This window comes from Coturnix japonica, chromosome 2, assembly GCF_001577835.2.
Source record: "Coturnix japonica isolate 7356 chromosome 2, Coturnix japonica 2.1, whole genome shotgun sequence".
Classification (NCBI taxonomy): Eukaryota; Metazoa; Chordata; class Aves; order Galliformes; family Phasianidae; genus Coturnix; species Coturnix japonica.
In genome coordinates, this window is record NC_029517.1 from 130,483,402 (window position 1) to 130,496,652 (window position 13,251).

The window sequence follows — 13,251 nt, forward strand, 5'->3', positions numbered from 1 at the left end:
ACCATCAAATCTCATTTTTGTCACTGGCACTGTCTGAAAAAAAAATCAACACCATGTGGATCAGTCCTGGATGAACAAAGCAATGGAAGCCTGATGAAAGCATTTTAAGGTTGTTATGAGAAACAGGGGAAAAAAAGACTGTAGATGTATTTGCAAATGCAAATACTTTCAAAGGCAAAGGTTTCTTCAAGCATACTTTATTTCCTACATCAGGTGAGAGAAGTCCAAATTCCAATAGGACTGTGTTCAATGGCTTTGATAAGAAACACAGATGATACTCTGCCTCAGGTTCCTCGAGGCTAAAAAAATATGTAAGCTGCCTTGACCACAAAAATGTAGTGTCTCCTTATTTCACCCAGGCAAGTACAGACGTATTTAGTATGTCTATATTTCACTGTCTAGCATTCATATGAAAATTACCTGATTTCTTCTACCCATTGGCATCTTCTAACAGAGAGGTTGTATAGTCTTTTAGGTAATGTACTATGACACTAGGAGATACAGAAGGAATATTAAATACCTGTATTTAAGACAGTATCTCTCTGACTCACTCATGCCCCATTATTTTGTTTGTCTTCTCAACCTGCAATAGTCGCTTGTAAAAAAAAAAAATCAATAGTTAGAGGTCGGTGATATCCCTGGAGGCAGGAGCAAGTCTCTGTATATTATTTTTTCACTCTCACTTTCTTCGAAATCCTTCTACAATAAATAAAGTTTTCAGTTCTGTGATAAAAGACAGTTCTTCACACAGACATTTTTATTTTCCCTAGCTCAGTAAATCTGTAATTTAAACTATTTATTCCCCAGGAGTAAATAAGAAACCTCCACACCAGGAAACTCTATACTCATGTACTCATGTACCTACGTCTTCCTGAATGTTCAAAGCACATTTTTAAATGAAAAGACAAGAAGCTTGAAACCAATCGTTTAACATTCTTTGAAGGTGTCTTCTTCAGTGCATTGTATAGTTATTTGGGACAGGGCCATTTCATTTACTTCTGTTGACACTGCTCTGCTTTATGGAGCTGAAGTAAGACACGGTGATCAAGAGAAAGGGAGAATTTCTCCATAATACAGTAGTTCAGTGTCATGGTTGTGTAATTTTGTAATTTTGCTATCAGTATTCCACATCATAACATCATGTAAAGCATGGATAATTTTACTGAATGTGCAGTTCACAGAAGAAGACTACATATCCCAGAGAACATCACGGTCAGGGATAAGTCACAGGAGGAGGACATATATAATCTCGCTCCCAGGCTTGGATTGGAGAGCTCCCAGGCTCTCTCTCTTGGACTTCTCGGAGAGTGGGAAGCATTCCAGCCGTGTTGCCTAGAGTTCACAGTAGGCCTCACGGTTTTCGGGGACTCTCTCTCTCTGCTTTGTTTGATTTATTAGCCTCAATCATATTGTATTATATTGTGTTATCTTGTATTCGGATATCATATTTAGTAAAATAGGTTTTCCTCCTTAGATTGCTGCCGCTGTTTTTTTTTCCCATTCCCCTTTTCCCTTCCTTTCCGGGCTGAGGGGGCCCTACGGGGTGGCTCCCCCCTGTCACAGTCATAGGTAAATCTAGGTAACTAAGACATAGTGATCAAGAGAAAGGGAGAATTTCTCCATAATACAGTAGTTCAGGAATGCACTTAGGATGCAGGACACTTTCTCCTTGTTCCTTCTCCAATGAATAATTAATTATTTATGCAACATGGAACAGCTTCAATATGTGTAAATGAAAGAGACACATCTTCATTACAGGAGAGGCTGGAGTAGCTGCTACCAAGCACTGTTATAAAATGCAAGTGAGGAACATTCACAGCAGTGTGCCAGGAAACTGCAATAATTTGCCGGCTGCATTTTGGCTGGATCTACTGATTTTGCTTTTGGTTTGGACTTCAGTCCAAGAATTGTAACAAGTTGAGGCAAGAGGGCAATGATGTCCTATCTCTACAAGAATCTCTAATTTCTTTAACAAATATTCTTTCCATGCGTAATTATTTTTCATTTTTAGTGCTTTAAAGGGAATCGGTTTTACTGTGTTTCTTGTAAGATCACTGTACAACAACAGCATTGAAGTCTCTTTTTTATTTTTGTATGTCTGATTGTCAGCTTACGTCAGCATTAGCAGCACTTCTGCTTCCTTTTTTTTTTTTTTTTTTCCCCACTATTATCCCTCTGGAGGGCTTTTCACATAACTAATCTGCTTCAGACTCCTATCACCACCACCAGTGATTTCACTTCCATAGCCTTTGGTTAGTATCCTTAGAGGCTTTATTCTCCTTCTTGGTGATGGAAATCCCAACTCACAACTCACACAGTCTTACATCGCATCTTCTATAACAACATTAAATCACTCTGGTTATAACTTGTTACCGGTTCATTACAACACCAAAATTCTCCTTAGGAATTTCTTCGCATGCCCAGCTCTCTTTAAAGATGAATTCTAGAAAACATTGTCCTTTCTATCTTCTCTGCCTAAAATCCTCACAAACTGTGAAGAGATAGCACTATTCTTCCAGATGATTGGGCTGAAGTAAATATCTTCAGTGGAACAAGTTTTGTATACTTCCCTCCGCAAAATTCCTGTCCATTGACAAGATATAGTTTAAGCTTTCATTTCAGAATCCTTTCTCATTTGACTCCAAAGCCCTCAAAGCTGTCCAAATACTCAGATATTTCTTACTCCCTTGAAGGCTTCCTGTACCATCTTCTTTCACTACTTTGCTGTTTTCTCTCCACCTGTTCTTTCAGAGTGATGATAAAAACAAATGAGAACTCACAGTTCAGTTGTTTTTTGATGGTCAAATGTTTGCAGAGGACTAGATGAGGCCCCATTCAGATTCAGGATCATCTCTCCTTCCATGATTCTGAGTTAGTTAGAGGATGCTGCATTTTATTCTTTACTTCCTTTCTTGATTTTAGCACTTAAATCTCAGATTGCTATAGCTTATTCATGCAACACTCTTGTCTCTAACATCTAGGAATGATATTTATTCCATCTCTCCAAACATTTCTTGCTTTCCTTCCTCTCTCCCTCAGTTAAAAAAATCATGCTAAATACCTCTTAAAATTCATAAATATACATATTCAGTCAGCAAGGCTCCGTAAGTAAGACTGTATTTTAGAAGTACAGTAATAAAAATAAGAAGATATTTCAAAAAGAAAAACAATGACAGTACTAACCACAAGCAGACTATCTATCTGTGATTGGAACATAAATCAGGAAAAGCCAACAAGAAATAAGAGGGCATGGAACCTCTTTTCCTTTTGAGGTTGGATTAAATGGTCTTTAAAAGTCTCTTCCAACTCAATCCACTCTAAGTTCCTATAATTCTTTATCTTCCTGAATGTTATGCATCCATTTGACTACTTCCAGAAATTGTTCTCATCCCTTTCTAATATCATAAAGAATAGATATAGGCTGGAATGCAGCCCTGCAGCACAATGATATTCCACCATCACAAGAGAAAGGTGGGTAGGAATGACAGACAGGTGACAGCAGCAATTTATGTCTGGAGACACATAGATTCCATTGAAACAGAGTTGATCACCCATTCATTTTCTCCCGATGTGAAGACAATTTGATCAATGTTGACGCAGTCTAGATTTGAGTGATTTGGAAAATACTGTGGTGTTTATGAGCTGTACCCTCAGACACCTATCTTTGAAACTAAAAGCAGTTGGTTTGTTTCATTTTGAGCTTGCTATTTTCTTAATTCCATGTTGGTCTGATTGAGGAAGGTGCATGCTGTGACAAACAAGAAAGATGCAAGCACTTTATGCAAAAGACTGGTGCTCCGCTTACCTCCTTGCTTCATCTCTTCCCTCATAACCTCTGTTAAAAACCTACAGTTCACAGTTCCTCAGATACATCCTGACATAGAGAGTGGACCAGCCTGACTTTCATTTCCAGAGTGGTCCTTTGCTTATCACTGAGCAAAAGTGCATTTCTTATCTGTGTCAATGTCAGGGACCTTTTGCTTCTCCCAGTATGACACTAATGAAATCTTACTCCATGCATACATTTTCAAAGGCAGCTAACTCATGTTCTTTATCAATAGACACTATGAACTCAGACGTTATTTGCACAATTCTGCAGCAAGTCAGAAAGCGGATCTGGTTTCCTTCATTCTTAAGCAGTGCTTTCCTCATTGCTTGTCCTGAGGGAAACAATTAACCTTTGTAGGGCTGGCAATCGAGAATGATGTGCAACTTGCATGTCACATTATACAGGGGTGTTAGTAGCTAACAGTTTTTTCTTTCTGCATATGTGTGTTCATATCTGCCATCCTTATTTCTACACATGTACATATACACCTTACTTTTAACAGACCAGACAGTTACAACATCAAGTGCTGCTTAAATATGGAAAAAACATATGAAATGAGGGTTTCTATGCAACCATCACAGCAGACAAGCACAAAGAATAACTGGAGTAAGGAGGTGGAAGAAATCTCTGCAGATCATCTGGTTGAAACCCTCTGCTCAGAATGGAGTCAGCTGGTGCAGGTTGTGCAGAGGTTCAGTAGAGGTTTTCTCAAGGACTAAGGCTCAGCAGCATCTCTGGGCAATCTGATCTTATCAATTCATACTGTACCAGGTTATTTAGCTCCACTTGCTCTTCCAAGTTTCACAAGATACACGCAGATATTTCACCGCTATCACTAACAACACCAGCAATCTTGCCTGAAACATATGCAGACGGTGGAAAAGATTAATATTGCTATCAAAACATTTTTGTTCAATCTATGAACTCTGTGGGGAAAAAAAGAAAAAAAAATAAATTAATTTACCTTAATTCACTAAAACTTAATTAAAAACTTGGGTGCTCATTGCCCAGAGCAAGATAGCATAAAATTCAATTTGTGTTCATCTGCTGAATATTGGCAGAGTGTAAAACAGTCCCTGAAAGTTCTCATTCTTCTGGAGTCTACTGGTGCACATAACTCTTAGGTGGTTTGCATTAAAAGTAATGCCTCCTAATTTCCATTGAAACTGCAACAGATGCAAAGAGCACAATAACACCATTTGATAGATCAAATGCTCAGCTACAAAATAAATAAACAAATAACATTTTTTTAGCATATTCACAAACATTAGCTATGCATTTTCACCAGCAATAAATGGGAGCCCATATGCTGCACTCATAATAACCTGCAGAGGTGACCACTGCCACTGCCTCACTGTGCTCACAGCCACTGTTTGTCTCCAGATTCACATGCTTCCTCAGAAAGGACACATACATCACCTAATATATTCAGTATATGGGTGAAACTTCCTTTCTGGAACAAAACATGTCTTTTTCCACAATCCACACCAATCCTCAGTTTAGTTCCTGGCATGTTTGAAGATGCATGTTTTAATTCCTAGTCTCTCTGGCATCTCTAAAGAAGTATCACACTGCATCAATTTAATTCATCAACTGGGTGTTCAAGAAACATGAAGATGTGATACTCAGGGACATGTTTTAGTAGGCAATATTGGTAGTAGATGGACAGTTGGACTAGATGATCTTAGAGGTCTTTTCCAATCTTAGTGATCATATGACCTACAAATTCAGTATCCAGAAGAAGGAAATCAAATGCATTTCACCTATCAAAAAAAAATTAACAGATCTGTATTGATCTAGGAGATGGTAAAGTCTCATATTTTTCACTGATAACCTTGTCTACTTCTTTTTTTCTTTGACTTTTAAAGTATGATCTATCAGGTAAATTTATTCTTCCGTTAGCACTTCGATGTTTCATTCAATACAAAGTACAAGCACGTGCAATGTTGGAAAGTGATAGAAATAAAAGAAAACACAGATTTCAACATCAAGAAGCAGATTCTTAGAGATGCTGGAAACAGAAATGAATGAATGAAAAGACTAAATGAATGAGTAAATGACTTCTTAAGATGCTTAGGTAAAGTGGTGAGAGAAATCACAACTTTAAATTAATTTATTCTCTTCCTAATCAGTTCCTGCTGTACAGGCCGACTGATTACATTTACCCAGCTCTTAATAGATGATTAATTACATTTTAGCCTGCCTGTGAAGCTATTATGCTATTATAGATTCCTTTGGTATATCACAGTCATGCTCTTTAGCTGTCAAGCATTGCCTCAGGATGCAGTCTATACTTGTTATGTTTGAAGTGTTATTCAAAAATAAAGTCACAGAGTACACAATACCCAACACCCCGAGTTGTTCAGAACACCATAACATGTTCCGTTGTTTCCCTTCTAATATCTCTGTCCCAGCAATTCTCAAATGATTTGTATAGGCGTGTCAAAATCTTCCACAGAGACTTACACACTACCCTTTTAACTTTCATTACTCAGAAAAATTCTTTTTATGAAACTTTGCAGACCTTGTGTGGCAAAGAGTCCCATCAAGCTTTGCTGGGGCCAGCTGGGACCTGCTGCAGTTAGTCATTCACAAAATGTGTTAAGAACAAAAACAAGACAGCTCTAATTATTATGAATGGGTCATTAAATCTCTTTCAAATGCAATGTAAAATACAATCTCTGAATAGCAATCACCTCCTGGAAAAAAAATATATATATATTCTTCTTCTCTGAAGTTAAAAAGAGATCCCTTCTGATCTGAATGTGATAGAAGGTGAAATGCATTTTTCTAATGGATGCTACTGTTATTAAGACAGTAATAGCTGATAATGGGGTGAGGTTTGAGAGGAGAGAAGTAATACTTGCAGAAAAGGTAATCTGCAAAAAGGAAAGGCAGCCTTGGACTGTCACATTTCAGACCTAGATTTTGCAGCCTTAAAGCTCTTGAGGGGAAGGATGAATAAGGTGACCTTAGAGAAATCTTCAGTAACTTTCTGAAAGTCACTCCTTGGAGAGAAGGAGTGCCATTATACATTGCCAAGGGAGCTGGTGAAAGTCCCTTTCCTAGGAACACTTGAAGAAACATGACACTGTGTGTGCACATCAGCCTTTTCAAAACAACTAAAGAAAAGCAGTGTAAAAGGAAAACAGCTCAAAGGGAAGTGCTGAAGATACAGCAAACAGTAATGATTCCCAAAATGCAAAAATATACCTTTTCTTTCAATTATTCTGTTCCAAATTTCAAGCACCAGATTAAGATTAGAGACTGAGAATGTGTTCTATGGATGAGATCCCAAGCCAAAGTTCCTGTTTTAGTACCCAACATACACAGCATACTCCAGACAACATAATGTGGACTAAGGAATCAGTTATGTGTTGGTTCACATGAGCCAATGATAGGCAACACCACTAAACAGGTGATTTTCTTCTGTGATGGGGGATATCTGAGACTCCTGATCTATAACATCAAGGTAAAAGAAGTTTTCAAACTTAACCATAAATATCTGTGACAGGTGAAAACCAAAAGCTTGTATCCAAACTCTTCTGATTGCAAATAGTGTCAGCAAGCCATTTCCATGTACGATATAAATTCATATTACATAACTACCTTGGATGTATATGGTCCCAAAATACAAAGGGGCTTATTCTTCTTCCATGAATATCCTTCTGTAAAGTTTGCCTTGCTCAAAAGAGACAGAAGAAGAAGAACTACAGATAATTAATTCAGAATGAAAAATGTGCCAAAATATTTCCTATGTCCATAAAGTGAAGGCCTGATGCAGTAATAATCACCAATTCCATCCATATGTATGCTCGGTAGATACCGTGTGTATGTCTATGCCTATGGTGTGTGGTGTTCAAAGAAAGCAGAAGCCTTTTAATATACATTTGATGTCAGTTAAAGAGTGACATGTGTGACATGCAGACCTCACACTCTGCTCTTGCTTCTTGAGAAAAATCAAAGGCTTTCACCATCTTCCTTGAGCTGACCTCCATCAGATTCTGAAGAAAGATTATGTGAATTAGCAGAACTGACCAAAACATGTAGCGAAACCAGCGGCTGAATCATCCATAGCTTATCTTCTGTCAGAGATAATCATAAGTCATGAATCAACAAGCAAGTTCGAGTTCATTCACCAGCACCTTTTGAAAGGGCAAAGGAAAGAAATTAAATAAATGGTCCAGACACTAATAAGTGACTTCACAAGAAATTCCATTCCAGCCAATCAACTGGTACTACTGAAGCATAGTGTTTAATTAAACATCAACATGAAGCAGTCTTCTATGATACTGGAATGAAAAAAAGATGTTTTGTATCAGCAGTTCCAGTTCCCTTATATTCAGAGCTACAATGTACCATGTGCTCATTAAACAAATCAGACTTGCCTTTCCCCATATCTCCTTCTGAAAAGTTCTCATGCCTCTAAAAGCAACTTTCTACCAGTTTCCAATCTAAGTGCATTTCTGATTATTTTAGACATTTGCTCTCTCACAAATATTGTTGCCTATGAGAATCCAGGAGAATAAACACCTGGGTGGTAAAAGAGTTGTACTCCCCCGTCACTTCCAGATGATGAAATCTATGTTGCCCCCACATGACCTGTTCATTGTCCTCATTTTCCTTAGACCCATCTTCTTTTTCACATAGAATACATCTTCTCTTTTCACTTATCTTAATGGTATTCTCATACGCTCAATTTTATCCCAAGCTGTTAATGAAAATATAAATGTGGTTAGTCTCAAAGCTCATCTTTGAGAAACTGTTAGTTACACCTATTTGTGCTGATATTACATTTTCATCAGAAACCAGTCACTTCTCTATAAGCCTTTCAAGTACTGCATCTATCTCCATTTTTACAGTCACAATACTTATCTCCATTGAAGAAGGTAAAAATAATAATAATAATAATAATAATAATAATAATAACATTGACAACACCTAATGCTAAAATAAAAGCACTGAATAAACTAATACATTACTAACCTCAAGTCCAGCTTATCTTATTTCTCACTTGAGTCATCAGATTTTCAAATTTAACTTGGATTTTTACATTCTATGAGATTAGAATATGCCTATTTTTTCTTCTTTATTGCTGATGTTCAGGTATATAAAACTTGAGGTAGCAACATACCTTGTGAAGAAACAGAAGTATGACAATTGTGAGACAAATGAAGTCTGTGCTTCTCGCTTTAAGAGAACTTAAAATAAACTAAAGAATTCAGTCATTCAAATTACTAACAGATACAATGCACAGAAGATGAATTTAACTGTGGTGTCTGGAAAGAATAAATATTTTCTGCTTGTTTGTTTTTGTTTGGTTTGATTCAGTTTTGTCATTTTCATTCTGGTTTCTCAAGCAAGTAAGAGTGAATCCAATATAATGGTTGAATAACTGTCCATCTCTTCCTGTCTGTCCAGAAAGTGTTTGGATGTAGAAGACCCTACGAGTCACTGCAACTTGGCCTCACTCTTACTAAATGTTGAAGAATATACTCCTTCTTGTAAATTTACAGAAAACTAGTTTTACTCTTCCTAAATCTAGTTATTTTGAGAAGGGATTAAGTCATCATATTTCTGTGAGTGAAGTCATGCTGAAAGATGCATTGAAATACATAATTTTAGTGGAGAATGTTATCATTTGGACAAATATAAATTTACTTTTCATCATCCTTGAGCTATGGGCTCATAGATCAGTGCTGTGAAGGACATCAGAAGAAAAGTCTGGCTGGCAATTAATTTCAGGTGAATAATTTATTCAACAAATCTAGATACTTCCCCTTTGTGAATTGTGCTCTGTGAGTACAGAAGAATACTATTTTCTTTAATTTGCTGCATTAAAAATTCAGTTGAGTATTTTCTGCAAATAATTTCTGAGTTGAAAAGTAAGGATGTTATTTCAACAGTCCACTGATCACAGTAACAACAATTATCCCATGATCAGCGGGTAACATTCCTCCTCTCTTTGTTACATCCTTTGCTTGTTTTATTCCAAGCCTACAAAGAACAGAGATCTTCTCTTGTTTTATCTTCATGCACGGTTTAACACAATGGAGCTAAGCACTCTACATCTCACTATAATATGAATAATAATTCAGGCTATGATCAGTGTTGTCAACACACATCAATCTCAGCTATTATAGAGCTCCCTTAAGAAAGGCAGCAATGCACCTTACCATATCCTAATAACACCTCCATTAGACACAAGAATTCTAAAATCCCCACTTACAAAAGAAAGGGCCATATAAAGAGTGCTTACAATGGTACATCTGTTGTAGTGCTCAATGAGAACAGCATGCTCCCTACCATCTAACATAGGCAACCCAACCTGTGTGTGTTGATAGGAAAGATTAAACACCTAAGAAATTTGGTTTAGAGTCAGCTACAGCACTCATGCCCCAAAGTGAGACTTTCAGAATGCTGTGCATCATCATCTAATGTTCTCAACTGTTAGCTACTGAGGGACAATGATACAGGATTGATCATCCCTCATGAAAAATACTGTGTTCCCTTCCTTACCAACCTAATCCACAGATTTTTATACAGGTGAGACAGGTAAGACATATTATGGAAGAGACTCACTTGGAGTAGGGGAAGAGAGTGACCTTGGAGGAGTGGCAGAGACCAAGTTTTATGGAGTGATTGTAGCCCTCAATCCCCTGCACTGCTTAAGGGGAAAAGGTAAAAGAAGACGGAAGGAGGGAAGGTGTTGTTATTTTGCTCTAAGCTCTCACTGTTCCAGACTGTTTGTAGTTGGTAACAAATTACACTAATCTCCCTATGCTGAGACTGTTTTGCCCATAATGATAATTGGTGAGTGACCTCCTTGTTCTTTACCTCAACCCTCAACTTTCTTTTTTCATTGCATTTTCTGCTTCTGTCATTTTGAGGTAGAGGAGTGAGAGAGCAGTGTGGCAGTACTTAGCTGCCCATCAGTGCTTAATCAACACAGGTCAATGAATACAGAACCACAGAATTCTTTTAAGTTGGAAGGGGCCTTTACAGGTCCTCTAATCCAACTCCCATGCAATGAACAGAGAAACATACAGCTAGAGTAGGCTGCTCAAAGCCCCATCCAGCCTGACCTTGAATGTCTCCAAAGACATGGTATCCATCCCATCTCTGGAATACAAACTCCTTTAAGGACCAGGAATAAAAGCTGACAATCGGATCTAGGGTTAAACATATACTTGTTTTTGTGTAAATGCTGTAAATTGAACAGTTTAGTAGAACTACACTGCCTCATTTAAATGCAGATTTTGAATTAAACTTGGAGGAGAAATGTCATTCATGTACCTATGTGCCAGTATGCTCATCTACTAGGAGGGCTGTAAAAGCAAATACAAAAAATGGAATCACTGCTCTGGAAGATAATACAGGATTTTTACCCAGAAAATCTGTTGAACTCAGCTCCTGCAAGTAGTTAATGATATTAATCCTTCTGAAGCTCCAGCAGTGCATCTGCTAATGAAACACTCTCCCTGGTTTTTCTGTTGCAAAAGCAGTGGGACCCATATCATAGGTCCAAAGCCTGGCTTCTTTCTCCAGGTATTCCCAAATCCAGTCCTCTCTCCAGAAATTGTAAACGGTAGAGTGATAAAACAATATTACTTCTTGCTAACCACAGCATGTATAATTCTGCTTTCATCAAAATATACCAAATGAAGGTTCCAAAAAGTACAAGTTGGTGTCCTTCCATTGCTTTTCAATGCGGAATGAAACACACTCTCCTATTTTTTTCTGCAGAAACACTCATTATGCTAGTTGGTCCTGGCAGCTCCAGTCAGAGCCACCTACATGGCTCTGTTCTATCCCACATAGTTTCATGAGCCATCAACAAAGTGTTCCTTTTTGCTTTGTATCAGCAAAATGACAACGCTAATTGCAGCCAGGCAGCCCAAACATTCTGCCACCCGGTGTGGAGAAGAATACAAAGAGATTTGAGGACTGACTCACAGGAGAGGCAACAGAGGCACTTCCATGTTCTCTGCAGGTGGATTATTGTCGCAATCATTTCCAGCCAATAAAGAGATTTGCCTGTATTTCACGCAAGCCAAAAGAGAGCCAAAAGCTTTGGCTCTGCAAAAAGTTGCTTATACTGCTAATGGATAAATGAAGCACAGCGGAGAGCCTAAAGACATGACTGTTCCTACATGAGTCCAAAGAGAACATCATGATTACCTCCTCCTCTCATGACGAAAAGCAAATCTGGAGCAGTTTTGGCAACCTCAGCTCTCCCTCTTCCAAGCTTCCCATCCATTCTTCTGATTTTGGGTCAGTAACAAAAGTCCCCTTGAGCTGTACACACCAACTTGGGGACTCACACACAGATAGTTTGACTGAGTAGAAAACCGAGCTCCCATTGATCTGGAGTTATTTTCTGTGATAACAGGAGGTTGGTAAGAGGAAATACACAAGCTCTACCCCTAGGTATAACTGTACCAGGGGTGAACTCAACATGAGACATCTTTATCCTTTTTTATGCAATAAATATTCAAGCCACATGTCTTTGATGCACTTGGTTAAGGTGCTTAACATTTGAACATGTACACTGAAAAATCAGGTTGGTACTTTAGTACTAACTCATCTCTATTTTTAGTCTTAACACAGCTTTATAACATCCCCAGAAGCCTGACCACCCTGCTGTGATTAAATATCATACTTCTACAGTGAACAGCTGCCTAGATTTTACAGCAGGTACATTTATTTTAAATCTGTGATCACCATAGTAAATTCTTATTTTCAGTCTAGGCTATTAAAACAGAGGAGCCATTCTTCTTCTTTTTCTTATTTAACCATGAAAAGAAATTGTTAATGGTGATTTACATTTTAATTGGAATTAGTAGAAGGACTTACATAATGTTAATTGGAAGTTTTTATGCCTGTCACATCAATGGAAGTTGCTGGGACAGTGAGGAAAAGTAATTCTGAGGTGCTAAAATATTGTGAGTTGTCAATGAAGTCTTGAAAAAAATCTAAGTTCTGAAATAGCCAGACACAATGGACAGGTGGTGAGAATTGAAGTGGAAAAGAAGCCACAAAAGCACGCTCATGGCACATGCAGTAGTTTTATTTCTGAATTTCTATACAAGTATAAAAATATTTATTATTTGTATTATAGTGATACACAGAAGCCTCTGCACAGTGGGAGGTGGGACACTCACAAGGAACTGAGTCCAAATAGGCAGAATGGAACATTTCAGGGAAAGTATTATTGGGTATTTATTGATGGTTGAGGCTCTTAAACTGAGGTGTTAGAGTGTAAATAACTGTCAGGAAAGAACTCAATCTGCCATTCCAGCTAATGAACATCTAAACTACACAGCTGATGGTGACTTGGTTTCACCAAGAATTGTACTATGTCCTGGGTTTTGCACAAAGTAATGTTGGCCAAAGCTCACACTGTTGTGTTGCCTAGGCAT